The sequence below is a fragment of the Equus quagga genome, chromosome 7, assembly GCF_021613505.1.
Source record: "Equus quagga isolate Etosha38 chromosome 7, UCLA_HA_Equagga_1.0, whole genome shotgun sequence".
Taxonomy (NCBI): Eukaryota; Metazoa; Chordata; class Mammalia; order Perissodactyla; family Equidae; genus Equus; species Equus quagga.
The window spans coordinates 61604270-61621804 of record NC_060273.1 but is presented as its reverse complement, the minus strand read 5'-3'; the positions used below and the strand labels follow the sequence as shown (position 1 = coordinate 61621804).

The following is a 17535-nucleotide window of genomic DNA, read 5'->3' as shown; positions in this document are numbered from 1 at the left end:
TGATGAGTTTGATGTCCTTTATTCAAGGGAGAACAATCCATGGGGTGGGGAGTACAGGGCCTCAGGAGCTGTGGAGCGCTCTTCCCCCCGGGATTTTGGGCAAGAGTGAGTTTTACAGAACGTTGGAGGAGGCAATGTGGAAACAGGGCATGACCGCCTAGGAGGCTGGGGATTTCCTAGAAGGCTATCGGGTCTTACTTTCTAGGGCAAGGTGAGCTAACAGCTGAGGTGGAGATCTGTGATTGTTGTATGTTAGGTTTCCTTGACAGGTGTTTCCAGTAGGTACAGGCTGACTTAGGTTTAGATTTGTGACCTGAGCAGGCCCACTATGGTGGCCTCCATTTTGTGGGTTCCTATATATGAATTAATTTCCTCAAAGCCCCAAAACTACAAACCACCACCAGAAATCACCAGAGAATTAAAGGAACACATAAGTGAATTATTTCAGAGGAGAAGGCCCAGGTAATAAGGCATAGGAAGAAACCAAAGGCAAGAATGAGGATATATATTTGAATAAATATGCAAGACTTAAACATACCAAATATCACCAAAAAAGGCAAATGACAAATTGGAGAAAATGTTTTTAGCAAATGTGACAAAAGGTTGATCTTACTGTATAGATCTCTTATAAATCAGTACTTCAAACACCAACACCCAAAATGCAGAAATGGATGAACAGGCCCGCAGTGAAAGAAGAAATTCAGATGGATAAATATCATTTTTAAAGTGCTCATACTCACCACCAAAGACATTGAAAATTTTTTGGAAACAGAGGCATGCACCTTTGTCAAGGATTTTAAAAAACGTAGCATGCAGCGTTGACACATATACAGTGTTGTTGGGAATATAAATTAACACCATATTTCTAAAAGATAAATGAACTCAGAAAGTTTAAAAATCTATCACTTGATCCAACTATTCCACTTTTGGAAATTTATTCAAAAAAATAAGCAGATGAGTATAAAGTTTTATTTACAGGGGATTTCATCATAATCCTTTTTTATTACACTGAACTGTTCGAGCAGAGACTGGTTAAATAAGGATTTGGCTCTTAAAAAATATTTTTTAAGAGAGTGAATATTGACTTGGGAAAATGTTCACATTATATTATGTGAAAAAGATTAGAGTATGATGCCAACTGTACTACATTCACACACACATGCAAAAGAAATGAAAGCAGATCCGTAAAAATATTAACTGTGTAATCAGAGTGGTAGGATTACGGGAAATTTCATTTTACTTTTTATTCTAATATAGCTATATTTTCTAATTTTTCTGCAAGAAATGTGCATTACTTTCATAATCAGAAAAAAAGTGAATGTTATTTTAAAATCTCACATGACATACTTACTAGAGTGGCCTTCCACTGAATAACAACTCATGGTATTGTTTCGTTTTTGTTTTTTTTTTTCAGTAGCAGTATTGTTCTTTCTCAATAATCTGTCTATACAGGGCACATCAAAAAAAGGAAAGCCTTTATTATTCACAACTTTGGAGCCCTCTTTTCCTAAACTTCAGCTCTCAGTTATCAGGAGTCCTGATAGGTGAGAGGAGGAGGCAGAAGCTTCAGGCTTTGCTCCGGGGGCCATTTTAAGCGGATTCTAAACGTCATTCACAGTCTTCAGTCCTTTCTGTATCATTCTCGGCAGTCTCTGGTTTTCCCAGAATCTCTGAAGCATGAAAACACATTGCACTGTTGGTCACTGTCCACAGGTAGAAATGGTGTCAGTGCCCTCAGCGGGAGAGGCTTCCTCCGGCGGATGGCAGGGGCACGAGTAACTGGAGTCATTTCTCCCACCCACCACCCGACCGAGCCAAGAAGTAGTCATTCGTTCATTCATTCATTCATTCAAAAACTAAACTTTTGTCAGGTGCTTACTGTGAGCCAATTACCATCCTTCTATCCCCTTTCTCTGAAGCTCACAAGTTGGGAACCAAAGATTTAAACCAAGACCGTCCTACCTGTCCCCAGCTGTCCTGTGTAGAAAATGAGAAAAAAAAGGTTTTTTTCTCTGACCATCCCAGTCTTCCTCAGAGGACAAATTAATCTAATATTATCAAATACTCACTTTAATTTTCCTTTCTCTGTTTCTTTTTCACATGATACAAGTTTTCACATGACAAATATATACGGTGAAATGTACATGTGTTCACTGTGGTCCCAGGCCTCGTCCTCCCCCTCAAGGACAAGCAGCACCTTGTGTTTCCTTCCAGAAATGATCTGTACACTTACCAGCACCGACATTCATGCCTTTTTCCTTCTACACGAACGGCAGCTTATGGTACACATCCTTCTGCAACTTGTTTTTCCTCTTGGTTGTTTCCGGGCAGTGCCCGAGCGCTGCACAGTTATCCCAGAGTCCCACGATACAGACCCATCGTGATATATGTAGCCAGCCTTCTTTGCTGGACTTTAGGTTATCTGCAGCCTTTTGCCACCCGACTGCACTGCAGTGAATGTCCTGGGTGGCAGGAGGTCAGTGATAGAAATTCTTCGAGCACTCAGGTTTTCAGAGGAAGTTGACGTGTATACTTCGAGTAGTGTTTCCTTAGGGTCTTAATGGTCCGCAGTGCTCCATTAAGGACCAAAAGCATGAAGGCTGGCTCTGTTTATAGGGACAGAAGGAAGACATCTGGGCCATAAACTTTGAGACATAAGCCTTGTTTACCACTTTGGTCTTTAACCAAAAACCAAGCCAATCTCTCTAAACTGTTTCTCGCGATGTGCTCTATGCAGTCGAGAGAACATTGGCCAAGTCTTTTATAATCCTTGACTAGACATTCTTGAGATGTAACTCTACAGATTAGGTCTGAGAACCAGGCAGGAAGAATAAAACCCCGGCATTTTGCAAACAGAACTCAAAACCTAGGACATTTATAAAGCTGGCCCAGATTACTCTTTTCAATTAAAAAAAAATGGTGTGAGATCATAAAGTATAAAATAAATAAAAAATAAATCTCCCTCTCATTGGGGCCAATTCATGGGAGTGTGATCTATGCACTTGCACAGCCTGTGCTCAGAAGGGCCTCCTGCTTGTTTTAATGCTCTACCATCACCAACTTGAAATTCTTAAGAATTTTATCTTTGGGCGCCATCCCTGTGGCCCAGTGGTTAAGTTTGGAGCATTCCTCTTCGGTGACTGGGGTTCATGGGTTTGGTTCGCGGGCACAGACCTACACCACTTATCAGCCATGCTGTGGTGACATCCCACTTACAAAATAGAGGAATATTGGCAGAGATATTATCTCAGGGATAATCTTCCTCAGCAAAAAAACCACAAAAAACAAAAAACAAAAGTCCTAAAACAAACCAAAGGGCCTGAAACAGAGCCTGTTTCTGCCACATCCCTTATAGTACAGGGTTCAACTAGGGATTCAGTTAACTGACAAAGGCCAGGACCTGTGTTCACAAAGACTCTTAACTCGATCTATTTAAGAAAAAAAAAAAGAAGAAGAAAGAATTTTATCTTTGAACCCGTATTTTGTAAATGAAGTCGGAGGGGACGGCAGAGCACGCACCTGAACAGAGAGTTGTGCAGTAGGTGTCTGCTGTCCCTTGCTGCCCCATTTGCGTATAGTGTTCTCCATGCCCCATGAGCACCGAATTCCAGTGAATCTGTAAGGCGTGGGAGTTCAGCAAGATTCAAAGGAAGTAGAAGGTAAGTGAATTATGTCTACAATGTGGGGAAAGGAGGGCAGGAGGAACTGACAGCTCCTAGAGGCCCTGCTTTCAGCTTGAACTAGAACTTGCTTTGAACATAGAAAGGTGTATAGTTTCCCAGGGCTGCTGTAACACAGTACCACACACTGGGTGGCTTAGAAAAACAGAGCTTTATTATCTCCAGTTCTGGAGGCTACAAGTCTGAAATCGAGGTGTCAGCAGGGCCATGCTCTCTCTGAGGCTCTGGGTAGAATCCTTTCTTGCCTCTTCCTCGTTTCTGCTGGTGCCGTCAGTCCGTGGTGTTCCTCACCTTGCAGCTGCCTGACTGCAGTCTCTGCCTCCATCTTCAGTTTTCCTAAAAGGATACCAGTCAGTGATACAGGATTAAGGGCCCACTCATTAAGATGAGTATGATCTCATCTTAACTAATTACATCTGGAACGACCCTATTTCCAAATAAGGGCACATTCTGACATGCTGGTGTTAGGATTTCAACATATCTTTCTAGGGGGACATAATTCAACCCATAATAGAAGGCAATAGTGTTCTGAGAAATACACACCGAGGAACCCCATCATATCCTTTCTTACTGGTATTGCTTCTTTGTATTAGGCAGCCACATATTATGACAAGAAGGAAAGGAAAAGATAGGACAACCCATCATTCCTTTTCCTCTCTGCCCTTCCTTACTCATCAGTAAGCCAATGGTAGAGAGCATTAAAAAGATGTGCACACCTCAAGAAGTTCATTGCAGCATTATTCACAGTAGCCAAGATGTGAAAACAACCTAAGTGTCCATCGATGGATGAATGGATACACACAGACACAAACACAGACACAGACACACACACACGCAGGAGAATATTATTCAGCCTAAAAAAGGGGATTATGCCATTTGAGATAAATCGAGGGCACTATGATAAGTGAAATAAGCCAGTAACAGAAGGACAAAGACTGCACGGTCTCATGTACATGTGGAATCCAGAGGAGTCGAATTCATAGTGGCAGAGTAAAACAGTGGTTACCAGGGGCAGGGAGGTGGGGAAATGAAGAGATGTTGGTCAAAGGGGATAAAGTTGCCATTATGCAGGATGAATGAGTTCTGGAGACTTAACGTACAGCCTGGGGACTGTAGTCAATGACTCTGTATGGTAAGCTGGAAATTTGCTAAGAGAGTAGATCTCAGGTGCTCTCGTCACCCCCCTCCCCCAGAAAAAAGTAACTATGTGAGGAGATGGCTGTTAGTTAGCTTGACTATAGTAATCATTTCACTATGTATATACGTATAGCAAAACATCATGTTTTATAGCTTAAATACACAATATTTATTTAAAAAATGAAACACCCCCCAAACAAAAACAAACAAAAAGAAGTGAAATAAAACCAGTTGAGTTAGTTTTGTATAGCATATGCAGTGTTATTGTATGAACTAAATACATGAGCACATACAAGCCAAAAAATACAAATTGTGTAATCTCAGGGATCCTATATGTGAGTTAAATGCCCTTATTTTTGCATTGAAAAGTGTTACTGCACAATATAAAGACGAATGATAAAACTCATGCTAATATTTTTAATTTTTCTTTACTGAGAACATTAAATCGCAAATTAAAAAAAAAAAACCCATGGCAAGTCAAGAGATGGCAGAAGAAAGGACAGAACTTTATATTTTAGCACTTTAACAACACTTTTCCCAGCTTCTTGAACAAGGAGTGCTGTGTTTTCATTTTGTACTGGGCCCTGCAAATCATGTAGCCAGCCCAGCTCCCACCTCTGTCCCCTCTGAACTCTACCCCAGAGGAAACCCATTACTATGGTCTGAATGTTTGTGTTTCTCTCAAATTCCTATGTTGAAATCCTAACCCCTAAAGGTGATGGTATGAGGAGGTGGAGCCCAGGGGAGATGACTAGGTCATGGGGTGGAGCCCTCATGAATCAGATTAGTGCTTTATAAAAGAGACCCCATAGACATCCCTGGCCTGCCCACCATGTGAGGACGCAGCCAGAAGGTGCTGGCTATGAAGCAGGAACAGGGCCCCCACCAGAATGTGACCCTGCTGGTGCCTTGATCTTGGGAGTTCCAGCCCCTAGAACTTGTGAGAAATAATTTCCTCTTGTTTATAAGCCACCCGGCCTGTGGTATGTTGGTATAGCAGCCCAAACAGACTAGACATGCACTTCTGTTTCCTTTCACAGACCTCGTGTGCCACACCACTCTTCATGGGAACTCACCCATCCCCCTCCAGGGGCACTTTGGGGATGAGGTTTTCTGCATTTCTGCCCGCCATTACTATTTGCCCTCACACAGTTTAGGCTCCTTGAAGACAAGTACAGTGCCTGAGGTAGAGGAGATGGTCACTATAGGTTTACTGAATTGATAAATGATGGACACGTGGGTAGCAGAGCCCATGGGGGCCTGAAGCAATCACTGGCCCAGACTTCAGGTTGGTAAGTGGTTTTTAATCCCCATTTTTCAAATGAGACCCAGAAAGTTGTGTGACCCTGGACACTGATGCTCTTTGGGCCTCATTGTTCATATTAGTAAAATGGAGGAACTACTCTTTCTTTAAAAGACTGTTGTGACTGTGAAAAGAAGAAACTTGAGTGGAAGTACATCCTGCTCTCTAATACTTGCCACTTGTAATAATAACAAAACATTCTAGAACCTTCCTAGGACATTGTTCTTTACAGCCTGAAGCAAGCACTGTGTAAATTCACTGTGGGGACTTGGCAGGTAGCCCTCTTTCCGTGGACCTCAGTTTCTCCTTCTGTCAAAGAAGGGGATGGGGGGCCGGCCCCGTGGCCGAGTAGTTAAGTTCACACGCTCCGCTTCGGCAGCCCAGGGTTTCACCAGTTTGAATCCTGGGCACAGACATGGCACCACTCATTAAGCCATGCTGAGGCGGCGTCCCACATGCCACAAGTGGAAAGACCCACAACTGAAAATACACAACTATGTACCGGGGAGCTTTGGGGAGAAAAAGGAAAAATAAAATCTTAAAAAAAGAAAAAAAGAGGAGGGGATGGGATTAGACCAGGGGGGATACAACCCAGGGGGATAAGAGGATCAAGAAGACAACATAAGAGAAAGAAGCTCGCTGGGTGGAAGAAAATTCTCACAGCCTTCCTGGCCCAACTCCCCCACCCCTCACCCCCCACTCTGAAAGAGACAAGAGGAGAGAGAAGTGCTTTTCTTTCTCAGAAAAACAACAGCACAATTTGATGGTCAATGGCCACCCCAGTTGAGGGGCCAGGGAAGCACTGGGAGTGGGGAGGACTGTGGTGAGCAGGACAGCTCACGGTGCATCCAAAGCGAGGAGCCCCTTCTGCAGCCCTGGGATTGTTCTGGCTCTGGATGTGGGCCCATTGTTGCCAGATGGTAAGATTTTTCAAAGCAAGAAGAAATTGAGATATCTCCTGATTTTTAAAATACTGGCTTCTCTTTTTTTCTTTCTTTCTTTCTTTTCTTTTTTTTTTTTTTTTGCCATGTGGCCACCCACAGCATCAGCCCTCGTTTCAGAGCTCTGGGATAGGTGTGTGGTAAGGAGCCTTCCAGTCTGCCTAGGACTCTGTGGGGAACAATGGAACGAGACCCTAGGAACTCCCCAGACTCCAGGAGGAGGAAATAAAAGCAGCCATTAACTTCAAAGCCCCTGAGCCTGCCAGACCCCCCTCCTCTGACAGACAATGAACAGGAAGGAAACTGAGACTGGACAGTAAAAAGCCACCAGACAATCCTGTCGGGGCCTGCCGTGGGACTCTCAGGCAGAGGCAGTCCTGCCTGCTAGCCGCTGGGCACTGCTTTCCTCAGGCCACGAGACGCCACCAGGTCACCTTCTCTGAGGGGCTTCCAGAGAGCCCAGGGGGTTCAGAAACCCAGGGTTGAGGAGCTGAGGATTAGGGTGGCAGCCACTCAGCCGGGGGCCTTGAGGCTGGGGGGTGGGGAGGTGCTGCTCCATCTTCTGTTTTAAAATGTTTTGATCATATAAGTGTCACTCTCCTTGTAACACTATTAAAACATGATTACAATATGTTCAAGATCCTGAAGGACTCCACCCTCCTCCCACCACCGGGCAACCATGCAATACCAATGCGATGGTGTCCCGGGCTGCACACATGGACGGTGAGGGGCAAGGGAGACCAGCTGGGAGGCTCCAGGTGCAAGCGGTGGAGGAGGTGGGAAGGGACCGGATTCTGACTGTCTTTTGAAGTTGGAGCTGATAGGATCTGCTGATGGACCAGATGTGGGGTGTGAAAGAGGGAATCAGAATGACCTCAAGCTTTTAGTCCTCAGCACCTGAAGGCAGAAGTTCCCCTTTACTGAGATGGGGACCTTAATTCCATCACCCAGGACATTTTTTTTTTTTTAAAGATTTTTTTATTTTTTCCTTTTTCTCCCCAAAGCCCCCCGGTACATAGTTGTATATTCTTTGTTGTGGGTCCTTCTAGTTGTGGCATGTGGGACGCTGCCTCAGCGTGGTTTGACGAGCAGTGTCATGTCCGCGCCCAGGATTCGAACCAACGATACACCGGGCCGCCTGCAGCGGAGCGCGTGAAGTTAACCGCTCGGCCATGGGGCCAGCCCCTCACACAGGACATTTTTGGTGTATTTCCCTCCCCTCCCCTGGCCACTGTACCTCCCGCCAGCTCAGTGGTTCATCGGGGCTCTAAGAGCTCCGACTTCAAGCTTGACCTTGCTTCTTTCTAGTTGATGATCTCAGGCAAGTTATTTAACCCCAGATTCCTCATTTGCAAAACGAGGATAATAATACTTCCTTTAGAAAGTTATATAAAGATCAAATGATATAATGCCTGGTATGTAGAGGGCACTGAATAAGGGTGAGCCAAAATTACTATATCATCGTTCAGTTATAATCGTATATGTACATAGTTTTGTATCCTGCTGCTTCTAAGCCCAAAATTATCTTATGAGCATTTTTTCATGAGTACCTTAAAAATATCTTTCAGGGCCTGGCCCCATGACGGAGTAGTTAAGTTCGCATGCTCTGTTTCGGTGGCCCAGGGTTCAGGGGTTCGAATCCCAGGTGTGGACCTACCAGTCACTCATCAAGTCATGCTGTGGAGGCACCCCACATACAAGATAGAGGAAGATTGGCATGAACATTAGCTCAGGGACAGTCTTCCTCATCAAAAAAAAAAAAAAGTCTTTCAAATGGCTGCGTGATATTCTATTATATAGCTAAATCATCATTTATTTAACCAGACTTTTATTGTTGGATATTTTAAAATATCGCTAGGAGCCATTGGTAACATTTACATTGATTCTGTTTTTTCTCTATGTGTTATAAAGAACACTGAGATGAAAATCCTAAAAACATATTTTCTTCATGCCTCTCCAATTATATCCTGAGGATACACTCCTAGAAGTGAAATTGCCATGATAAAGGTTTGAACAGTTTTAAGGCTTCTGAAATCGATGAGAAATTGACCTCCAGGTGGTTCTACCAAGACACATTCCTGTCCGCACAACGTTAGAAGGCGCCTGCTTCAAAATCAACAAGTGGGACGACATCAGACTAAAAGCTTCTGCAAAGCAAAAGAAACCCTCAACACAATGAAAAGGCAGCCTATTCTGTAGGAGGAAATACTTGTAAATCATGTATCTGATAAGGGGTTAATAACCAAAATATATAAGGAACTCATACAACTTAATAGCAAAAAAAAATCTGATTTTAAAATGAGCAGATGACTTGAACAGACATTTTCCCCAAAGAAGACATACAAATAGCCAAGAAGTACATGAAAAGGAGCCAGCCCTGGTAGTCATGATTCAGCAGTCTCACTGCCACAGCCCGGGTTCATTTCCTGGTCAGTGAAGCACACTACTCATCTGTTGGTTATCATACTGTAGCAGCTGCATGTTGCTGTGATGCTAAAAGCTATGCCACTGGTATTTCAAATACTAGCAGGATCACTCATGGTAGACAGGTTTCAGTGGAGCTTCCAGACTATGACAGACTAGGAAGAAGGACCTGGCCACCCACTTCTGAAAAAGTTGGCCATAAAAACCCTGTGGATAGCAGTGGAGCATTGTCTGATAGAGCAGTGGAAGGTGAGAGGATGGTGCACAAAGACTGGCCCGGATTCCACTCTGCTGTATGCAGGGTCACTAGGATTCGGAATTGACTTGACAGCACTAACAACAAAAACGTGAGAAGGTGCTCAACATCACTCATCATCAAGGAAATGAAAGTCAAAACCACAGTAAAATATCACCTCATACCTGTTAGAATGGTTATTATAAAAAAGACAAGAGATAACAAATGCTGGCGAGGATGTGGAGAAAAAGGAACCCTGGTTCACTGTTGGTCGGAATGTAGACTGGTACAACCACTATGGAAAACAGTATGGAGGTTCCTCAAAAAATTAAAAATAGAACTGCCATATGATCCAGCAATCGCATTTCTGGGTATTTATCCAAAGGAAATGAAAACAAGATACTGAAGAGATATCTGCACCCCCATGTTCATTGTAGCTTCATTCAAAATAGAGAACCAAAACATGGAAACAACTAGGGGCCAGCCCTGTGGCCGAGTGGTTAAGTTCGCGCACTCCACTTCGGCGGCCCAGGGTTTCGCAGGTTCGGATCCTGGGCGTGGACATGGCATTGCTTATCAGGCCATGCTGAGGCAGGGTCCCACATGCCACAACTAGAAGGACCCACAACTAAAATATACAACTATGTACTGGGGGGCTTTGGGGAGAAAAAGGAAAAAATAAAACCTTAAAAAAAAAAAAGACATGGAAGCAACCTAAATCCATCGAAAGTGGCCATCAGTGGATGAATGGGCAAAGAAAAGGTGATACACACAAACAGATACAAACAGAAACACACACACACACACATGAATATTATTCAGCCATAAAAAAGAAGGAAATCCTGCCATTTGTGACAACATGGATGGACCTTGAGGGAATTATGCTAAGGGAAATGAATCAGAGAAAGACAAATACTGTATGATCTTATTTACATGTGGAATCTAAAACATCAAACTCACAGAAACAGTAGAATGGTGGTTGCCATGGGCTGAGGAGTGGGGGAAATGGGAGATGTTGGTCAAAGAGTACAAACTTCCAGTTAGAAGATGAATAAGTTCTTGGGATTAATGTACACTTGGGGACTACTATTAACAGTACTGAAAAGTTGCTACCAGAGTAGACTTTTAATATTCTCACCATAGCAACAAAATGGCAATTACGTGAGGTGAAGGAGGTGTTAACTTATTGTGATAAACATTTCACAACATATACATGTATCAAGTCATCACGTTGTACACCTTATGCTTACCCAATATTGAAAGTCAATTCCATCTCAATACAGCTGGAAAAAATAAGGCGCCTGCTTCCCTGGACCTTCGCTAAGTCACTATTAAAAAAAGAAAAAAGGAAAAAATATTAAAATTTCTCCCCAATTGATTATGAACTTGAATACATTGTTTTACTTCACATTTCTTTGCTTTCCAGCAAGTTTTAAAAATGTGATTCTCTGTTGTTTATATTTCTTCTACAAACTGTCCTTCACCCATCTTTCTGTTGGCATATCAGCGTTTTGCAAAAGGAAGAGCTAGTTATATACTAAAACTAACAAGCCTCCGTCTATTGAATTTGTTGCAAGTGTTTTTGCTGCTGTTTTTAAATTTTATGCTGGGACTTTGCATGTAGTGAAATACACTGTTTATGTATTCTTCGTGGCTACTTTCATGCTACAGTGGCAGAGGTGAGCAGCTGCCACGTTTCACTATAGGATACATGCAGTGAAAACTCTTTTTCCTTCCCCAGAGTCTATGCTTCCAAAGCACTTTGGCGTGCGTGCTCAAATGCGCCTGGGAATCCAGGCTGCAGGCCTACCCCTACCCTGGTTTGCTGTTTGACATCTCTTCTCGGATCACAGCCTCCCCATCTGTCAATGGGGTGCAGTCCTCGTTAGATCTCTGAGCTTCCTCTCAGTTCTGGCATCCTATGTTTATATTCTAAAGCTAGAAATTTGATTTCAAGCTCAGAGCTCATTTCAAGAAGCTCTTACCGCCTATTACAACAGCCTCCCTGGTAGCTCGGGCTGCTATAACAAATTACCATAACTGGCTGACTTAGACAACACGCATTTCCCTCTCACAGTTCTGGAGCCTGGATGTCTGAGATCAGGGAGCCAGCATGCGTGGGTTCTTGGGGAGAGCCCTTTTGCTGGTTTACAAACAGCAGCTTTCTTGCAGTATCCTCACAGGGCAGGAACAGAAAGCTCTAGTCCCTTTGTCCCCTTGTAAGGGCACCAGTCCTACCATGGGGGCTCCACCCCATGACCTCATTCAAACCAGATTTCTTCCCAAAGGCCCCACCTCCAAATACCATCACGCTGGGGATTAGAACTTCAACATACGAATCTGGGGGGGGGAACACAAACATTCAGTCTTTTGCGCTCTCTTAACTGGCCTCCCCATTTTTATCCCTCTATGCTCCAATCTTTAACGGGCATTGCTAACATCAACCTTCCTAACAGGCAGTTCTGAGCACGGGGCTCAAGGGCTGCAGACGGGACCCCGCCCCCTCGGCAGTCCTTGATCTTCTTCTCTGCCTTCCCAGCCTTATCGCCTGCTGCTCCCTGTCAGAATAAATATTTGTGGTTCCCCAAATATTTTTGCTCATACCATTGCCTTTGCTGGGAATGCTCCCACACTGTACATTTTACATGGAAAAACATTACCTAACTTTTAACCACAGCTAAGCACCACCTCCTCCCAAAGCCTTTGGTAACTATTTCTCAGTCCAGAGGAAATGTTCTCTTTTGAACTGCAGTATTATTCACATACTACGTGTATTATGGTTGTTGATATTTATGTCTTGTTTCCTGAACAGAAATATACCAACCTCTGAGGCAATATGGCAAGCCACTAAATTAGTGAGTGCAAACTGGCAGCCTATATGATATTTTCAGAATTGGGAAATTTCACAAAAAATCCCAACTTTCATCTTCTCTCGAAAAATCAGAAGATCTGGACTACATTTCTATAAGGCAGAGGTCAACAAACTATAGCCCTTGGGCCAAATTTGCCCTGTCACCCATTTTTGCAAATAAAGTTTTATTGGTACACAGTCACACTCATTTGTTTATGTATTCTCAGTGGCTACCTTCATGCTGCAATGGGAGAGGTGAGCAGCCGCCACAGAGACTGTATGGCTCACAAAGCCTGTTTACTATCCAGCCCTTTACAGGAAAGGTTTGCTGACCCTTGCTGTAAGGCACCAAGTATAGGCCACCACCGAGGCTCACTTTAAATGAAGCATGTACTCTCCAGTTTCTGCCAGGAGCCTCCCCACCTGCTCTTGGATTGACCCTGGCCAGCTGCCAAGTATTTATCTTCCCCTGCAAGGCATTTGAGCCATTTGCATTTTCCATTCTTATGAATCCTCTAAATCACAGCCTAATACAACATGAAAGCCATTATGCCATAGAAGCGAGGCAATCTTCTAAAAAATACCTAAAAGCATTACACTGCCAATACTAAATTTGAGGATCAGGTCTGATAATATTCCTCAGTAACTCTAGCTCCTGATGAAGTAAGTTCTTGTAGGTTGAAGCTTGGAGTCTAAAGTCAGATTGCCTGGGTTGATATTCCAGCTGCATCACCAGTGAGCCGGGTGACCCCTGTAAGCAAGACTGAGTCTTAATTTCCTCGTCTAAAAATGAGGATAACAGTAGTACCTACTACTGGATTGATGAAAGGATTAACTTCCTTCAATTAATATTCATTGCTCCCTGCTGTCAGGCCCTGTGCTGGGCTCTTGGGACACATCTGTGAACAGAAATGACAGTCTCCGCTTGCTAAGAACTTGCACTCTAGTGGGGCAATGGGTCAGGCAGCAGACACCATGGAGCCTGTCGCCCACCTCTGAGTTTAGCCACGGCTGTCTTGAAAAGTGCTGACTTGCCTCTGGCTCCAGAGCCTTCTCCAGTGCAGCCTTGCATCTGGAACTACCTTGGCCCTCAGGCAAGCACAGGCTGGTAGTCAGGGAACCGACACCCTGGAAGCAGCCGCCACCAGTGGGGATGGGAGCCAGTGGATAAAGGCTTCGGCCTCCCATCTTTGGCAGGACAACCCCGCCAGGTATTCTGAATGCTTCCCAGAGTTCCTGTGGGATGCAGCCCCTCCCCTACAGCAGTGAGGCTGACAACACCCTTACATGGACTTTGCGCCCTCCCCATCTCACTCTCGGTGCCTCCTCACCCCCACCTTCTGGCAACACCTTCCAAATAAGCTACCTGCACCCAGACCTTTGTCTCAGTCTCTGCTTTTAGGGAAATCCAAAGTAGAACAGATATAAACAAAACCAAGACAATACAAGAGGGTAGTGAGTACCATGCAGAGAATTAAAATAGGCATGAACAACGTGAGTGAGCAGAGCCCACATGACATTGGGTGGCCTCAGCTGAGACCTGAGGGACAAGAAGAATCTAGTCACGCATGGACTAGGGGAAAGATTAATCCAGGCGGAGGGAACAGCTGGTGCAAAGGCCCACAGCAGGAGTGTGCTTGGCATGTTAAAGAAGAGGAAGGTCAGGGAATCTGGAATTTAGTGGTGAGGAAATGACGTGGAAAGGAAGGCCAAATGGTGAGGGATGTTGTAATCCAGGAATAGTGATTTGGGACTTTATTCTAAATGCCATGGATGAGAGGTCGTGGGACAATTTTAAGCAAAGGAGTAAGATGGATTGATCTGCAGTTTCAAAATATCACCCTGGCTGCAGTGCGAGAGTTGGGAAGACTGGGGAGCGGAAACAGGACTCCTATGAAGGAGCCTCCTGCAGGGTCCCTGCCAGTGAAGGTGGTGGCTTGGATGAGTGTCGTAATAATAGGGACAGAGAGAAGCAGAGGATTGGGGAAATGTTTTACACAGCATAATGGCAAACTCAAATAGGGTCTACTACATGCCAGGCGCTCTTCTAGCACCCTTGGTAAATTAACTCACTCACTCTTCACAAAATCCCCTGGAGGTGGGTAAAATTCTTAGCCTCATTTTACAGATAGGGAAACCAAGGCACAGGAAGATTGAGTAACTTGCCTAAGGTCATCCAGAGCAGAGATTTGACCCAAGTCCATCTGGCTCCAGGGTTTCAGCTCTAACCACCACATGACCCTGCCTCACTAGAGCCTACTGACTTGCTGACGGATCGGACACGGAGAAGAGGAAGCTAGGAGCCAGGGCGGAGCCCCAAATTCAAGGTGTTCCACTCGGATCCCCTCCCCCTCTTCCAGCCTCTGCCACTGCCAGGTAAAGAGGGGCCACTGCCCTCTCTGTGCTCCAGGCGAGACCCCATCCCTCCCTCTCCCCAACACTCAACACTCCGAGCCTCACCACCACGATGTGCCTTGAGACCACAGGCAGGCACTTGACCCCTCTTTCAGCCCAGGTCTGCCAGGTCTCCCCACTCCCCCGGACTTCATCCTCACGCCCACCATCCTCCCCTAGTCTGGTCCCATGTCCTGAAGCCTGCCATTTTCCCTCTGGACCCCAGGCCAATCACTGGCAAAGTCCCCCACATCCTTGGACTCCTGTCAGTGTCCCCTTCACCGTCTTCCTCTCCCTCCCGAGCTGCACAGTCAAATCACGTCCGGGGCTTAAGAACACACCCAAGTCCAGGCTCCTCACCAGACTTATGAAATTCAAACCTCAGATAGTGGGGTCCAGGCTCCCGTGTGGTCTCCAAATTCCCCAGGTGTTTCTCATTTGAGGCTAGGGTGGAGAACTACAGAGGGAACGGACCCTGGCTCTCCCTGAGAGCTCAGCTTCCCAGCGGCTCCCTAAGTGATGGCTCTGCTCACTCCTGCTTCTCTGCTCCAGGCCTGGAGGTGGGGTGGGCTCCTCCTTGTTCCCCTTGTCTTGCCAGACCTCTCTCCATGGTCGTTCCTGTAAAACCTTCTGGCTTTGAACCTCTTGTCATTAGAATGCAGCTCCCGCCACCTCTCCTTGTCGCCGTCACCTCTGGGCCACCAGGTCACCACCTCATTGCTTGAGGATTTTAGCTCCTGGCTCACTGTCACTCTCTCTAAGTGGCTCCTGCTTCAATTCTTAGTGTTTTCAATATCCAAACAGAAAGATGCACCTTCCAAGACTCTGGCCTCTCATTCCTGGACCTCCTGTCCTACAAGCACCCTGTCTTCCACCCAACCTTGGCCACTCCTTGCTATGGTCTCACCCCATCCATAACCTCAATTCTAGCTCACTCCCTCTAAGGACCCAGACCACAACAACCCTGGACATCCTGGATCCTGACATGTCTCCACCAACGACTCACCTCTCCTCTCACCTTGCCCAGATTCACATCCAAGGTCAACCAGCCCAGTCATTCCAGTGCCTCTCCCCTTAACCTACTTGCCTTTCCCAGGATTTGTAGCATTCACTTGGCTAAAATTCAACCCAAGTTAAACCTACCTGCCTGCTCTGTGCCGGTTCCAGTGCAGCTGAGCATGACAGAGACAAAAACACAGCCGTGCTGGCGGCCTTCAGTGAATTCACCATCATGAGGCACAAATGGGTGCTCCATTCTGCGGGGCAAACTGACTGTAATGCACTTCTTCTGTGGTTCTCAAAACTGGTCCCCGACCAGCAGCATTAGCATCAGTGTCACCTGGGAATGTGTCAGAAATGCAAATTTTCAAGCCGCATCCCAGACTTACCGAGTCAGAAACTCTGGGCGTGGGGCCCAGCACTCTGCTTTCTCGAGCACTCCAGGTGAGCCTGCTGTGCGTGCTTAAGTTTAAGACCCATTCCTCTCTCACTCTCCTAGGTGACTATCTAAACGTTGTCCTCTTCCTGCAAAGGTCCAATACATCTCCTCCGCCCCCCACCTCACATTCAGCTTGCTTCCTTATTCACTAAGAAACCAGAAGAACTGCCCACAACACACTATGCCCCTTCTTACTCCACCTCTGCCCTCACACCCTACCTGGTCTCTCCTTAGTAAGATGTACCCATTCATCAGCTGTTCGGGCTCCTAAGGCCATGCCCCCACTACTGCCCTGGTCCAAGCCACAACCAGTTCTCAGTGGGATTATGGCAAAAGCTTCCTAACTAGTCTCCTTACATCAGCCTTTGCCCCCTATTTTGTCCTCACAGCAGTCAGCATGAATCCATCGAAATGCAATTCACATTTCTCCTGTGCCCAAAACCTTTCAGGGGCTCCCCATTTCATTCAGTATACAGGTCAAGTCCTTCCTATGCCCACAGGGCCCTACATGATCTGTCCACCCCTCTGTTTGCCACTTTGACCTCCTCTCACCCCCACAATCTCCCTTCCCTCCACCACTACCACCATGCTGACCTCCTCGCTCTTCCTCAGACATTGTGGGCATGCTGTCACCTCAGGGCCTTTGCAGTTGCTGTTCTTCTTACCCCCAGGTCTCTGGTCAGCTCTCCAATTTCCTTCAGGCCTTTACTCAATGTCTTCTTCTCAGGGAGCCTGTCTTAGCTAACTATTATAGTTTTAACTCCCAATTACTGACACTTCGATCTTTCTTCACTGCTTTATTTTTTCCCCTAATATTTAGCACTATCTAGTAGACTATATATTTGACTTTTTCAATCTTGTTTACTCTGTCTCACCAGGTGGAACATAAGGCCCAGGAGGGAGGATATTTCACTCTTTTGTTCACTGTCTCAGTGTCCAGCTGAGTGCTGGGCATAGAAAGTAAATATCATCAGCTTCTTTAAATATTCCTTTCCTATTCTCCCTTTAACCAAAACCTGGCTCCTTTCTGAGAGCAAGCTTCCACTGTAGCCGTCTTGGGTTGGGTTTGTTTTCTGTCCCACTACCCTTGTACCAAGGGGCCTGAAGGGGAGGTGGGTGACCTCCTTGCTCT

The 17535-nt window shown here is 45.5% G+C and overlaps 1 long non-coding RNA gene across 1 annotated transcript; it reads right to left on the bottom strand.

The window, feature by feature from the left end:
* Positions 1–3818: 3818 nt before the first annotated feature.
* LOC124241688 (uncharacterized) lies at positions 3819–16018 on the bottom strand. The gene is made up of 3 exons (XR_006889295.1): positions 15972–16018; positions 10971–11048; positions 3819–4016 (listed from the first exon to the last, which is right to left on the bottom strand). It is a non-coding gene; the product is annotated as an uncharacterized LOC124241688 (long non-coding RNA).
* Between the last annotated feature and the right edge of the window lie 1517 nt (positions 16019–17535).